Here is a 15284-nt window from a genome sequence, read left to right as displayed (position 1 = left end):
TAAAGTCATAGTGTGATATAAAACTGCAACTTTTGCAATAAGTCACTGATGTCTGCCTACATGCAGCTGTCTGATCTCATATAGGGACTCAACTGTGGATCGGTACGCTATGGCTTTTTCGTTCATATTTCAGAAGGAAAAAGTAACTTCATTAATTACATTCAGTCTTCCAAATATTCTCGATGGCATAATGCAGTTGCTTCACTTCAGCTGGCTGGGCAGCACCTCTAACACAGACAGCAGGGCTGACCCCACCCGTGAAAAGAGGGACAGAAGCAGCGCGGCTCGCTGAAGTGTTTGTGACTTATATAAATGAATGTGTATGTAAAGGGCAATTAAATTGAGGCTGGCAAAATAATACATCATTCACCTTTATATATTGAACAATAAGAGTAATAACAGTAAGTCCCTTCGGCTGCTCCCTTGTTTTCACTCTGAAGCTACCACAGCAGATCCAAGGTGGATTTGCATGTTGATTTCTTGACACAACTTTACACGGAGAAATGTGGCTGGGGTGGGCTTTGAACCGGGAACCATCCACACTGAAACCAAGCGCACAAACCACTTGCGCACCACCCCGATACTGAAAGATAAGACTATATAATAACAAGAGCAATCAGTTTTCTGACATACACCATTCTGGATCCGGATCACCTCCAAAATTCAGTGGAGTCTTCCATGCCTATCTGTGTTGCAAATTTGGTGAGAATCCGTGAAGTAGTTTTGACGTAATCCTTCAAAGCCTTTAACAAAGTGAAATCTTGATACACAATCTGGATCCGGATCACCTCCAAAATTTAATGGAGTCTTCCATGGCTTAATATCTATCTGTGGTGCAAATTTTATGTGAATCCATGATGTAGTTTTGACGTAATCCTTCAAAGCCTATATGAAGTGAAACTTGATCCAGAATCCGGATCCAGACAAAAAATATTAAATTTCTATGTTTGGCGCCCGTGTGGAGGGGCCAAGGCTGCACAACAGCATATGCGTGCACGATGTGGTCATCAATATTTACGTGCTCCACCTGCCAGAAAATAGGGTTCTGTTGTCAAAAGAAACGCAAACCAAGCCAGACCTTACTGTTCTGACCCGTACCATACCATGCAGTACCGACCCAAACTGCTCTGTGGAAACGGGGTTGTCGCCATACGCTGGCTAAATCGTCAAGGGATGACAGCTGCATAACTTTTCTGACGTATCCAGCGTAGTCTGCGTTGGCATACGCTGGATAGGGTCCTGTCAAGGTGTGACAGGACCCTAAGATCAGATAATAAAAATAAGCTATGTGAATACAGTTACTCCACAGATGATTGTGTGTGAGGGAGAGTCATAGTCAGTGTACACCACAAATGATTGACATCCAAATTAAGTAATATTTTGTATTAAAAACAAAAACAAAAATCACCGGGCGGGATTCATGTTGGCCTCGTGGCCAGCTTGGCTTATATTATTAGTGGGGAAACACTACACAAGCTGGTGAACATGTGTGCTGCACTCTGCTCTTGAAAGCGCAGAAATAGCAATTTTGTGTGTGTGTGTGTGTGGTCAATTTATTAAACTGTCCGAGCTTTGATGAATAGATTTTGCCATTGGTGGTGTCTGTAACAACCCTGTGCATGACATGTGACAATGTGAGAGATTTACTGGCAAGTGATGGTGACTCTGCCGTCTTCTCCCTCTTACAGAACCAGAGACGAGCTGCTGTGTGTGCACCTGAGGAGAGATGGAGGGGAAGGCCACGGGTTTGAAGAAGTGTTAAAGTAAGTGCACTCTGTCTTATAAAAGTGGAGGTTTTGAGATAACTTGCTATCTGTACTTGGCTGGTTGTGTGTTTGTGTGTAGCTGAGGGTTGCTGTGCTGTAGATGGACTTGAATGTCTTGATTATCATCGCCATGAGCTGGTCATTTGCGCATTGACAGCATTAACTCTTGACAGTTTTATCTTCACAAGGGTCCTAAAAATAACCCGCGATAGGCGAAATCCACAAAGTAGTCGGCGTTATTTTTTACAATTATTATAGATGTTTTAAGGCTGTAAAACCCCTCACTACACACTTTATACAGTTTTCTCAAACAGGCATTAACATTTTCTCACTTTTCTCTCATGTGTAAACACTCTCAAAGTTCAAACCTTAGTAGAAAAATAAGTCCAGTATTATGGAATGAAACCAAAGATCAAAACCTGCTTTCAGGCCCAAACATTTGTTTGAGAAATAAAAATAGAATATTTTCCTATAAATAATTATGATGGCTTTTAGAACTAACATATGTAATTTTAATGATCAACCTACGAGGTTGGACACATAAGACGTTATTAATAGTGACTGACCAGTATTTCACAGTTCCTCTGACCATGCCTCTTCGTCCTGGCGCTGCTCCGCAGCGTGTTTTTCTACTAAGTGACACCTCGGTGCAGGTGTCTTTTTCCGAGTGAAGAACACAGTTATGGGTAGTTGTTGGCGCTCTTTTTTTCTTCTGGGCGAGAAGATTCTTATAAATAGACACGCAGAACACAATGAGCGTGCTCTTTCTTCGCTCACTGCCTCCGGTGTTACCGTTGCGGGATGGATGCGGGACCCGCAAAGAATCCAAGTCATTAAAAAGATACAAACCTCTCTCAGTGGCCACCGAGCTCTGCGGCTGTGGTTACCGAGACCATGCAGCGCTACGGATTTTTCCGCAAGAATTCTACCCTTGCGGGCTGCTGGAGCGCTCTGCATCAAAACAGCAAGCGTAGTCTCTGGACCTCTTGTCAGATTTTGGCTGCAACTCCGCACATCAGACAGTGGGGCAGTGTGAGTGGCCACTGCGGCACTTACTGAGCCTGCAGACTCGGTAAGCGCATCAGAGGCAGTGAGAGCAATCGTGGTGATGCGGACCGGCCTGCCTGATGAGGATGCAGAACACAATGCGCTGTTTAAAAAAAAAAAAGAAGCAGCAGCATGCAAAATTGCACTTAAAAAATCAGCGAAACTGCGAGGCCGCGAAAGGTGAACCGCGATATAGTGAGGGACCACTGTACTGGAGTTTACAGTTGCTTATGGTATCATGTTTTGTTGACTTAATGCACATATTGTGTGATAAAATGGAACTAGCGCTTTGCTTGTGGGGATCCACAGGCTCTAGATCGGGTAGTGTTTGTAAATTATACTCAACAAAAATACGAACGTGACACTTGCTTTTGCTCCCATTTTTCACGAGCTGAATTCAAAGATCTTTTCTCTCGAATATTCACAAATCTGTCTAAATCTGTGTTAGTGAGCACTCCTCCTTTGCCGAGATGATCCGTCCCACCTCACAGGTGTGGCATATCAAGATGCTGATTAGACAGCATGATTATTGCACAGGTGTGCCTTTGGCTGGCCACAATAAAAGGCCACTCTGAAATGTGCAATCTTGCTTTTTGGGAGGAGTTTTTCCTCCTACCTAACCATGTTGTTTATTACTCTTAATATTTAAATATAAGTTATATATATGATGTTTTTATCTTTCTTATGTCTTATTATTTATTATTGTATATACCTTTTTTCTTGAGCCACTTGGGTGGGTAGGGAGAGTTCCCATGGGATCAGGGCCGGCCCAAGCCTTTATGGGGCCTTAAGCAGAATTTCATTTGGGGGCTGATTCGCTCATTTCGTTGTCAATCAAAAAGGGATTCAGCCTCAGACAGATCATCCAATCATCATGCAGAAGCTGAGCGTCCGGGCCAGACGAGACCAGCCCACTGCCCCATAGATCCCCCAGACACGCTGAGCGTCCGATGGGCGGGACAAAGCCCAGCATTTATCCAATGACTTGTCTCGTTTCGCTGCATGCTTTGTGTCGCTATTGAAGTCTGTGGACGCTCAGCGTCCACACTGTTTAAAGCACTGTGAAGCTGCGGGTTTGAGTGAGAGGAAAGCCGCGTCGTTACCAGTGATAAGAAGCTGATTCTGAACAAAAGTTGAGCGCGTTGTAGCGCATATTTAGTCAGTGACATGTACACACAACAGTATATATTTGATCACTTATTTTTTGACATTTTAGGGGAAGCTGAGCTTCCCCTGCAGTCTTAGAGCAATCGCCTTTGACTTCGACACCTAAAGCACTTTACACTAAACGAATGGAGCATTTCGCAAATAATGACAACAAAAATTGTAATATTGGACATGCAAACCTACCTTTGTCTTGTTGTTTTTTCTCCTCTTCCAACTTCTTTTTTCTTTTCTCCACTCCAGAGGGATAATTTCTTTTCTGAGACATGACTCACTTCATTCCTCACGATTAGCCATCGACCACCTGACCCAAGCGGTGCATCTAAATTTGCCCAACGGTGGCAGCAGCCAAGAGGAGGCATCAGCCAAGAGGAGGCATCAGTTAACCTATTATTGGTATTTTGTCAAAATGAATTTATTTTTTTCGGGTGTAATACAATTTCGTTTAAATTATTCAATATTATTTTAATTTCATGTATATATTTACTTTTTTATAACAACGTCTCGGTGCTCTCGGGGCCCCCTGGTGGCGTGGAGGCCCTAAGCGACCGCGTAGTTGGCGTATGCCTTGGGCTGGCTCTGCATGGGATAAAAAAGCTTTTCAACCTACCATCCCTGGTTCTTAAGACCAGACACCTAAGTGGCTCTACTGTACTCTTTTCTACTCTTCTATTTTACTCTTCGTTTTTAGATATTTAAATATACCTTAGTATACTAGCATAGTTCTACCTTAGAATTGGAATATAATATATAAGATATACCTTACTGAATTTTCATGTGACTATGTAAATATAAACTTTCTTTTTTTATTTGCTGTACCAATGGCCACAGCAAACTACATCAACTCTCCCACTGGAAAGGATTAAATATATGTTAAAAGACAACAAGCAAGAATTTGAAGATACCTGGAGGCGTTTAATTTATTGAGAGGATGTGAATGGAAGACTCCTGGGTTTGGGACTGCTTGGTTGTACAGAGACTATGAGGGCACTTGTCTGTTTTTGTTGTTTGTGGTGTGTTGTTTTGAAAACTAAAAATACTTAAGCAAAAAAAGTAACTTCACGTTGGATGAAGTTCCTAAGTACATGCTTTTTTGATGTATGTTCAATGCATAGACTATATATACTGGACAGAGCCTGTGTGACGTCATTCATTGGTTTTCATTAGAGACCTTGAAAAGCCGAAATGCCCCTTTTCTGGGCGCTGCCATGTTGAAAACCCCACCTGCACTGATTCACAATGCAGTTATTAATGCATAAAGGCGTAGTGCCTGGGTGGGTCAGTGCGTAATGGAACAAACCTGAACATGCCCCCCTCCAAAGTTGGAAGCACAAGCTAACATGCTAACCTCCGTTCTGGTGTTTAATAATAATTCCTGTTTTTGTGGACTCTGTCGTGGTTCTTCTAATGGTTTACTTTGGTGTGGACAGCAAAAGTTATTAGCTGTGTATTTCCTCAGTAATCGTGCATTAAGTGGACTTACTGACAGCTGCCAACACTGTTAGCGCACAACATTAAGTAAGACAAGAGTTTCACTCACCATGAATATTACAACAGGGACATCGTGGATGATCTGTTAGGATTTTTCACTGCACAACAAGCCATTTTATTCCAGGTATTGTAATAAAATACTCCACAACATTGGACACCTTGTTTTTATTCAGCACCACAGACAAAAGTGCCTTGTTTTCATTGCTCATTGTTATTTTTTAAAAATGGAAAGTAAAGTAATATGTGTCGTATTTTTATTTTATTTTATTTTTGCTGGCTTTCAATGACATATCATATAGAGTGTCAATATCATTCATATATAGAATAGATAAAAGTTATACATCAGAGAAAATCTCATTCATACATATATACAAAAAGGTATATTTCAGAAAATTATAATATTTCTAAATCACATAGAGTATCAATATACTTCATATCACATCAGAGAGAGAAAGAGAGCGTTCCAAAGCTGTACAAAGCAGAGAGAATAAAAGGTAATGTAAATGTAATTTCTCATCTTACCACAAAAACATAACATCCCTGCCCCAAACCATATTTATACATGTACAAACTTGCTTGTGAAAGTTTTACGGATAAAAGCCCTGAAAGAGGACTGTTTTGCAGAACTTCTTTCTCGTGCTCCCTTTCTGCAGGTCAAGACAGGTGAGTTTGGCAATGTGGTGCAGCCTTAGCTTGAGAAACACAGACACAACCAGTGACCACAAGTTGGAATGATGGTTGTCAATACCAAACTGTCTCCTCAATGTGCCCCCCACGCAGAAAAACATCCTCCATTCCAATCTCCTCCTGGACAATGTGTGTGACTGTTGACACCTTTGGAGCTTGTGCTGAAGCTTGGCAAATCACCATCTCTACAGCTCTCAGCACCTTAAAATAATAGTTATTATTGTTTTATTTTATTTTCCTGTTCCATGTCATTTTTCCTGTTTCCTGGTTCCTGTTAGAAAAGGTTGTTGCTGGACAATGGCACTGGAATATCGCATAAAACATTGGAATATACTCTTTTTCTGCTTTTTTCTAATGGGAATGTACGATGATGAAGTAAGATCAAATGCAGCGTGGCTTTTTGTGGAAAGGTCAGTGACGGGAGGAAAAGTTAAGCTCACGCTAGCATCTTTAGCTGACTGTCAATAACATCTGGCTACATGGGACCAAAGAAACCCCCCACGGCTGAGGAAGTTGACGACATTAAAAGTTTGCTCGACTTTCTTGCAGAAGAAATTTCTGCTATCAGGCTGCAACAGAAAGGTATCTTGGAGCTGGTCGAGGAGATGAAATCACTCTGCATCTAGAATGCAGAGAAAGAAAAGTGGAGAGCAGGGTTGCAGACCTGGAGCAGTACACACAGATAAATGACGTGATCGTCACAGGGCCCCGGGTAAAACCCCGCACTTATGCTCGGGCAGTGAGTGGCACTGCTGAGGGAGAGCCTGACGAGCTGAATATCAGATTCACGGAGGAGCAAGTTGCTGAGAAATTTAGTCCTTTAGCGAGCACATCCTTTTCTGTCCATGTAAGAACCCTGTCAGCGAGATTCTTTACCCAATTTTCCCTGTTGTCACTAATTTGTCTGGGTGTTTCTTTATAACACTAGAAGCAGGTCACACAGCAGAAAAGATCCAGCACAGTTACCTTAGGAGGGTTTTGGGTCTTAGGCTTCATTTTAAAATATTAGACCTCCAAAATGATCTTGATAGTTTTCACAAAAGGTTAGAAACTTTAGTGGGGGAAGAGGCCCATAAAAAGATCACAAAGTTCATAGTTAAAATTGAAATGTCTGAGCATTTAAAAGTAAGGAGCGGCAAATCAGGAAGTTTCACAACCTTTTAGTGCAGAAAAGGTGTACTTTCAGTGGGAGTAGTTATAAAGATACACCCAGACAAATTAGTGACAACAGGGAAAATTGGGTAAAGAATCTCTCTGACAGGGTTCTTACACAGACAGAAAAGGATGTGCTCCCTAAAGGACTAAATTTCTCAGTGACCTCTAAACATATACCGACAGTAGATTACATCACTGCTGTAGAGTCAGCCATTAAACATAACAGTTTGTCAGAGTCGGAAGCTGAGGACCTCCGAATAAGAGTCATAGCAGTGCTGAACAGTGCTAAGCCTCCTCCGTCCAACATCACAGGAGAAGAACGGAAAGCTTTGTCAGCACTGCAGAAGGACCAAAGCATCCTTATCCTGCCAGCGGATAAAGACAGATGCACGGTGGTCCTGAACACATCGGACTATGAGGCCAAGATCAACAACTTGCTCAGTGACTCCAATACATACGCGCGTCTGAAGAGAGACCCCACAAGCGGCTATAAGAAGAAAATCATTAGCTACCTCCAAAACCTGGAGAAAGAGGGACTCATCGACAGGCAGGCATACTACAGACTGTACCCTGAGGACGCCACTCCATGCAGCTATGGACTGCCCAAAATCCACAAACAGGACGTGCCACTCAGGCCTATTGTATGTAGCACAGATTCCATCACGTACAATTTGGCCAAGCACCTCAAGTGGATTTTGGCTCCTCTAGTGGGCAACTCAGACCACCATGTGGAGAACACACAAGATTTTGTGAACAAGATCAAGGACCTGCAGCTGGAGGCAGATGAAACTATGGTGTCATTTGATGTGACATCGTTGTTCACCTGCATCCCCACTGCTGAGGCCGTCTCAGCTGTGAGGCAGAGACTGCTTGAGGATGGTGTCTCTACTTGAAAGGACCAAACTCACACCAGACCACATCTGTCAACTCTTGGAGATCTCTCTTAACACCACGTATTTCCTGTTTAGGGGGAATTACTACAGGCAGATCCATGGTTGTGCGATGGGGTCTCTGGTATCCCCCATTGTGGCCAATCTGTACATGGAGCGAGTGGAGAAGAGAGCCTTGACGTCTTTCACGGGCATCCCTCCGTCACTGGTTCAGATATGTCGATGACACATGGGTTAAAATCAAGCAACAGGAGGTTGAGGACTTTACAGAACACATCACCTCGGTGGACTCCAATATCATGTTCACACGTGAGGAGGCCTTTTAGCCATTTAGCCTTCTTGGACTGTGATGTTACGATTGGAGAGAACAGGCAGCTCCAGACAGGGGTTTACAGAAACCCCACTCACACTGACCAATATCTGCTCTTTGGCTCAAACCACCCCCTTGAACACAAGCTCGGGGTGATCAAGACTCTTCAACACAGAGCCCTACAGGTGCCCACAACTGCAGAGGGAAGGGCTAAAGAACAACAACTTGTCCGGAAAGCCCTCACGGTATGTGGGTACCCACGATGGTCCCTGGACAAAGTGCAGAAGTTCCAGAGAACAAAGAGACTAGCTAGACAGGAGATGGAGACAAGAAGAAGAGGAGTGTCTCTCCCTTATTTAGCAGGAGTAGGGGAAAAACTACAGAGGATCTTCAGACAGTACAAAATCCCAGTTTACTTTAAACCTATTAACACCTTGAGACAGAAATTAGTTCACCCTAAAGACAGGATCCCTAGTTACAAACAGAGCAATGTAGTGTATTCTATCAGATGTCAGGAAAACTGTAACGAACACTACATAGGTGAGACTAAGCAACCTTTACCAAAAGGCTATACCAGAACCGCAGAGAGGGCGCCAGTGGACCTCAGTCTGCAGTTCATCTCCACCTTAAAGACACTAACCACACGTTTGAGGACAAGGAAGTTAAAATCTTAGCCAGAGAGAAGAAATGGTTTGAGAGAGGGGTGAAAGATGCATTCTGTGTGAAACAGTTGAAACCCAGCCTTAACCGAGGAGGGGGTCTGAGACATGCTTTGCCCCCTGTTTACAATGGGGTACTCAGATCAAAGCAGTTTCAGTCTTTTGTTCATGGTAATGAGTCATTCACACCATCAGGAGAGGCGTCAGTCCTTCGTTAGGAGGGACAGCTACCCTGTCATTAGGAGGGTGCTAACTAGAGCACAATAGGTGCTGATTAAAGCAATTGTTTAGTCACTAGCCAATAGCAGTCTGCCTCTCAGTAGGAGGGGTCTGGTTAGGTTTAAAACTCCAGCTTTTTTGGCTTCTGTTTGTTCTTCTCTACAAGGGTCAGACAGAAGTCAGACTACCAGAGGAAGAATTTTAGCTAAGGAAGCTTTGGCGATTTAAAGTGACACGTCCTCGCGTCAAACAACCCAGTCCAGTTAAACATTCAAGCTTCTCTACCATGTGTGGCTCATTATTCATGGCTTATTATTTGGTGGGACCGAGGTTTTAGTGTCATTCTAGAATAAAGAAATCAACCTGTATTCAATCAACTCTCCTCTCACTTCTCTTAATAGTAAAATAAACTTTAGATTATAACTCCAATGTTTGTGTCATCAGTTTTGAGACATGCTCGTATATAAAAATGTAGGAATGTACTTTTGGCTTTATGAAATGTTACTCAATAGACAGTGAATGTGGAGACAAAATGGAAATCAATCAATATTACACCAGCATTGGCCTTACAGCACACTGTTGAGAAAGTACTGGTTAAGTTTAAGAAAAAAAAAATCCATAAAATTCAGTTTCCATAGTATAACGATTTTCAGTATTTGTGCATAATTTAATTTTATAACAAATAATTGTATGTAGTATGCCACAGGTGCTAATAAAATGTATTTATTGCAAGCAGCTAGGTTAACTTCATTTACAACTGTTCTGCCGAACACTGGCCAATAAAACCTAAGTGTAACTGAGTGCATGTGCAGTCCAACAAATAAATACTGAAATACCATTATCTTTTTTTCCCCACTTAAATCATGTGCCATGACATAATTTCTTTGAATTGTAACTTGTGCCAATAACTCCAAGGATATTGCCTTTAAAGTCAGTGGGACTTTGGCAATATGAGGCAAATCTGAGGCCATGCTTAACTTCTGGATGAATGTACAGTACATTTAATATTTGCAAGTAACCATAAAAACTAAATCAGCCATATAGGTGATGATGACCGGTGCACTCCTGCTAAAGGTTTCAGAGATATTTAGTGAGTTAATTCCTCTATCTAGTGGCCAACTGTTGTCACTGCATTTTGAATGCACACTATTGTATATACTGTATATATACTACTTGACAAATAATTGAATTAAAATTTTAATTATTCATTGATTTTAACATTTTTAAGTCATTTTTACATTACTTATTACTGCAGTAGGAATTTGCAGTTAATATATATTGAAAATTAATATAGAAAATGTGAGCAACTTTCAGTGTTTCTTTAATTTATTTATTTAATTTATCAGAAATGCAAGCAGTTTTCAGTCTGTTTGAGTTGGTATATCAGATTGTTAAAACATCATTCTGTTGCCACATAGAAGCCACCATTCAAACCTAAACTCTGATTTCACAGTCACATTGCATATCCTAGTTGTGACTTTTTCTCTGCTTATGATTAGTTGTAGTGGGAAGTACAAGAGGGTGGAGCATCATGAGGCAATATGTAGGAAAAAAAAAAGTTGAGTTTCAGGTCTGTTCAGGTGAGCCGTGATGCACCAAGTGGGCGGGTGTTTTCCTGTATGGGAGTATTTTGTTTGTGTCGACTTTACGTCTGTTTTTAAAGCTTTGTTTCTGTTGCAGGACAAAGGTAACCTGGTAGGTTTCTCCCTTTTACATTACACTGGCTCTTTTTCCAGATTGTTTTCAATAATCTGTAGTTGTGAAAGTATTTTCAGTATTCAACTACAACTGTGCAAGGACTGTCGAGAGATTCTTATCATCCTGACATCCAGCTTTTGTATTTACAGGAGTCGTTCAAAGACAGTATAAGGTTAACCCTTGTTTTTAGCTCCTACCTGTTTAGCGTTTTGTTTTGTTGTTTTTTTTTTTACCCATTTTTACTGGTGTACTTTGTTGATGTTGCTTAGCATCCTAAACCATTATAAGTAATACTCAGGTGATATGCTGATTAGTAGCCCCTCTCTGCAGTCTTCTTGAAAACAATCTAAAATTGTGTAATTGGGAAAAGGCTTTTTCTGCAGTCTGCTCTGAGTTTTCCTTCAAAACTCTTTGGAGGGTTTCCAACAGCAAAGTTTGAAATTATTGCAAGGCACGTCATGCTTAGGCGTGATGTTTTATTTATTTATTTATTTATTTTTAATTAAACAACATGTTTTCAAACTGAAACCCTGATGATAAACTACAATGTGGATCATCCTTATATTAATTAACAAGTTAAACATATTTCTTTAACCTGAAGATTGCCAAGACTAGGAGTGTAAACGGTATGTCTCCCTGATTTTCCGGTCAGGCTAGGATTTGACCTGAGGGTCCTCTGGTCTCAAGCCCAACGCTTAACCACTAGACCATCACCTCCCGATGCTGTTGTTTGTGATGGTGAATGTGAAGAGTTCTTCTGCAAAAAGCTAACACTTGGGGTGTTCAATGACAATGAAAATTGTCAGTGGCAGCAGCGAAAAAACTAAACCTTCATTACAGTTTACAAACATTATCTTGTTCAGTCTTCAAAAATAAGTTGAGCTTTTCAAGGTTACATTTATTGTTTGGTCAACCTATTGGCCAACAGTGGTGTCAAACCATTGACACTGCTCATTTGTGTTGCTTAACTTGGTGCCCAGAGTCCGTGCAGAATGCAGAAAAAATTAATCTAGGATATCAAACGTTCTCCTGTTTGATGTACCATGGGCCTCAAAAAGTGTTTTCTTTACCATGTACACTAAGATGTTCCTGGGGGAAAACAAAAAATTGCAGTTCTTGTAGAACAGCATGTCTTAAATACGTCATTATAATACAAATAAGTTAGACACTGCGCTTAATTCTTTTATAGAAAACATTGTCAGTGCCATGACTGTTTTTTTTTCTGCCAGGACGCAAACGCTGTATAAAAATGTGGTCTGTGCAAGTGAGATGTTATGATGAAATCTTTATGATAATAAATACAGCAGAGTCATTAAACAGTCAAGAAACAAATGTGTAACAGAATATAATGTTAGAAGATGGTGAGCACAAAAATACTCTTAAAAATGCAAACAGTCAAAAAGCTTACTGTAGAAGTGGCTCTTCAAAGAGATTGCGTGTGTCAGTACGTGGTTGACCAAAGAAATGAGGGGCTACACACACAATCTGCTTTTATTACCATTTTCAAATAAAAACTTTTGTGTTATTTAAAAACATCTATTTCAGTGGGGTCCTTTCAATCGGCACCTATGATAAAGTAGGGCTGGGCAGTACATCGATATTGTGGCTCATATCAAAATATTTTAGGAGATGTGTAAATGGGACAGTACCGTAATAGGTACTTTGATCAGAATTGCCTTTATTCACCAAGTATCTTCAAAGAATACATTTGACTCTGGTTTGAACTGTACTCTCTCTGTATAAACATATATAAATATACACTAAACACTAAATCATTCACAATAAAAAAATATGTGCAATAGAATATACAGTACAAAAAAGTATGCAAGGAGAAACACAAACAGATTGAAGTTAAACATGAATTAATTAGCTTTTTGCCAGGTTAAATTGTTCATCGGTGTGAGGCCTGTTTGAAAGAAACTGTTCCTGTGTTTCGTTGTTTTGATGTACAGAGCTCTGTAACGTCGACCAGAGGGGAGGAGTTTAAACAGTGTGTGTCCAGTGCGTGAGGGGTCTGCAGAGATGTTACCAGCTTGCTTCCTGGACCAGTATAAGTCCTGGATGGAGAGCAGGCTGGCTCTGATGATGATGATTATTATTATTATTATTGATTTATTTATTTATTTATTTTTGCCGGCCTGACAGTTTGTTGAAGTCTGTGCCTGTCACAGATGGATATGCACAGGACAGAATGGATGATGGATGTGTAAAGATGAAGAGTTCTTGGGGCAGGTTTAACTTCCTGAGCTGTCTGAGGAAGTGCATACTCTGCTGAGCCTTTTTCTTGATGGAGTCTGTGGGAGGCCCACTTCATCTCCACAGTCTTGATCGGGTTGAGTGTTTTTTCTGACCAGTACAGAGGACCAACTGTTCCACCTCCTGTCTGTCTGCAGCCTCATCACCATCCTGGATGAGCCCAGTGGTAGTGGTATTGTCTGCAAACTTCAGGAGTTTAACAGAAGGTTTCCCTGAGGTGCAGTCATTGGTATAGAGGGAGAAAAACAGTGGGGAGAGCACCCACCCCTGAGGGGTGCCAGTGCTGATTGTCTGTGTGATCGATGTGTTGCTCCTCAGCCTCACCTGCTGTGTCCTGTCCATCAGGAAGTTGGAGATCCACTGACAGGTAGGAGCTGGCACAGAGTTTGGCGAGTTATTGGTGGAGAATGTCTGGGCTGATGTTGTTGAACACTTAGCTGAAGTCCACAAACAGGATCCTTACATATTTCCCTGCAGAGTCCAGGTGCTGCAGGATGTAATGCAGTCCCATGTTGACTGCATCGTCCTTAAGATGTCTCAACACAAGCCGTTCAAAAGACTTCATGACTACAGATGTCAGGGTGATGGGCCTGCAGTCATTTAGTCCTGTATGGAGAGGTTCTTTGGGACTGGGATAATAGTGAAGCGTCTGAATTTCAATTTATTTTCATTTATATTGCGCCAAACCACAACAAAGCTGCCTCAAGGCAGTTCACACAAGCAAGGTCTAACCTTACCAACCCATAGAGCAAACACACAGGCGACAGTGATAGGGAAAAACTCCGTCTGATGATTTGAGGAAGAAACCGCAAACGTTTGGGCCATGCTACCGACACTGTGCAGGACAGGAGGCTGGCTAGGGAGGGGAGAGGAAGGGGTAGGGGTTTGAGTCCACAGATCCCATCTATTTCATGACATTACAGAAGAAGACACCCACTCCCATCTCTGGATGGAGCCGCATCTCAGACAGAGAAAAAAAAAAACAGAATCAAGCAGGAGAAAGACAACAAATAAGGTGTAAGGTGATCACCGGTGTAGCGAAATTCTAAATTGTGTCACACGGACACACCAAAATAAGTGTAACGAAATTACATTAATTATTTGGAATGAATGGCACCTCACACGGAGGCCCCAATTTAATGTAGTGAATGAGTACTTAAGCCTCGCAGTGTTATTGGCCTCATGGAGAGCACCAAAAATATGTAGCAAAAGTATTGTTAAACTCCCAAATTGAATGAAATTGACCTAGACCTCATTTAATGGGTCACCAAAATAGTTAACAATTTTAGGGTTTAATAATTATTACTTAATTAGAATAGTATCTAATTACCTCGGGGCACCACCTATTTAAAGCATAGGTACTTTAATTTAAACAACCATTAATCATTCTCAAATTAATTAATCAGTCTTGAATTAATCAATCAGTCTCAATTTAATTAATCAGTCTCGGGTCTGAAAGCCTGAATTCTACAATACGATTGACCAAGGGTTTCCTTCTGAACACAAAATGAACCATAGCAGAAATATTTACATTTTATTTACAATTATACAAGGAATGAACAGTTTACTGGCATTTTTGAGTGGACAGTGATTAAAAAAGTTAATTTATGGACACAATTTGCTTACTCATGAGACGTTGAAAGAAAGTAGAGAGATAAAGCTTAAGGACTTTAAGTAACACATCTGATTAGAATTTAGTGTTGAAATTTGAAGCCAATTATTTTTAAGAAAATTATTAAACAGACATATGAATATTGTTAAAAAAGAAGCCACTTGCATCCATTGACAACAAAACCCTTTTTCTGGAACCTTTAACTGGGTCACTTAGCTGATCCATTGAAGAGCTGGTTCGGATGAACCGTCTGTCCATCGTTGATGTTTAGGCTCTTTGCAGAGTGAGCACACTTGGGTCAGGGATTAAACCAGCGGTCTCGCCAGGCGA

The 15284-nt window shown here is 41.1% G+C and overlaps 1 protein-coding gene across 1 annotated transcript in view; it reads left to right on the top strand.

The window, feature by feature from the left end:
• The window catches only part of mpp7a (membrane protein, palmitoylated 7a (MAGUK p55 subfamily member 7)), an 866557-nt gene that overhangs the window by 167899 nt on the left and 683374 nt on the right, over positions 1 to 15284 (top strand). The window contains 1 exon segment of the mRNA XM_034172035.1: positions 1697 to 1763. The gene's annotated coding sequence lies outside the window, so the exon portion shown is untranslated.

This window comes from Thalassophryne amazonica, chromosome 1, assembly GCF_902500255.1.
Source record: "Thalassophryne amazonica chromosome 1, fThaAma1.1, whole genome shotgun sequence".
NCBI lineage: Eukaryota > Metazoa > Chordata > Actinopteri > Batrachoidiformes > Batrachoididae > Thalassophryne > Thalassophryne amazonica.
This window is presented reverse-complemented; position numbering and strand designations above follow the sequence as displayed.